Source organism: Ursus maritimus, unplaced genomic scaffold (assembly GCF_017311325.1).
Source record: "Ursus maritimus isolate PB19 unplaced genomic scaffold, ASM1731132v1 scaffold_32, whole genome shotgun sequence".
Lineage (NCBI taxonomy): Eukaryota > Metazoa > Chordata > Mammalia > Carnivora > Ursidae > Ursus > Ursus maritimus.
This window is the reverse complement of record NW_024425786.1, coordinates 7,091,873-7,092,077: the sequence shown is the minus strand read 5'-3', so window position 1 is coordinate 7,092,077 and position 205 is coordinate 7,091,873.

Sequence of the window (205 nt, the reverse complement as noted above, 5' to 3'; positions counted from 1 at the left end):
TTTCCTGTTCATATTTTACTATATTTAATCTTCTGGCTTTTTAAAGTTCTTGGGAGGTTTCAGACTGCAATAACTAATACCAAGGCAGCTAACTTTTTGATATCCTTAGGTCAAGCTAATATTTTAATGAGAAAAATTCCTGCATTTTTCAAAGAACTGGGGTTGAAGCAGAAGTCAGTTCCAATAAGCAAATGTACAACTGGGC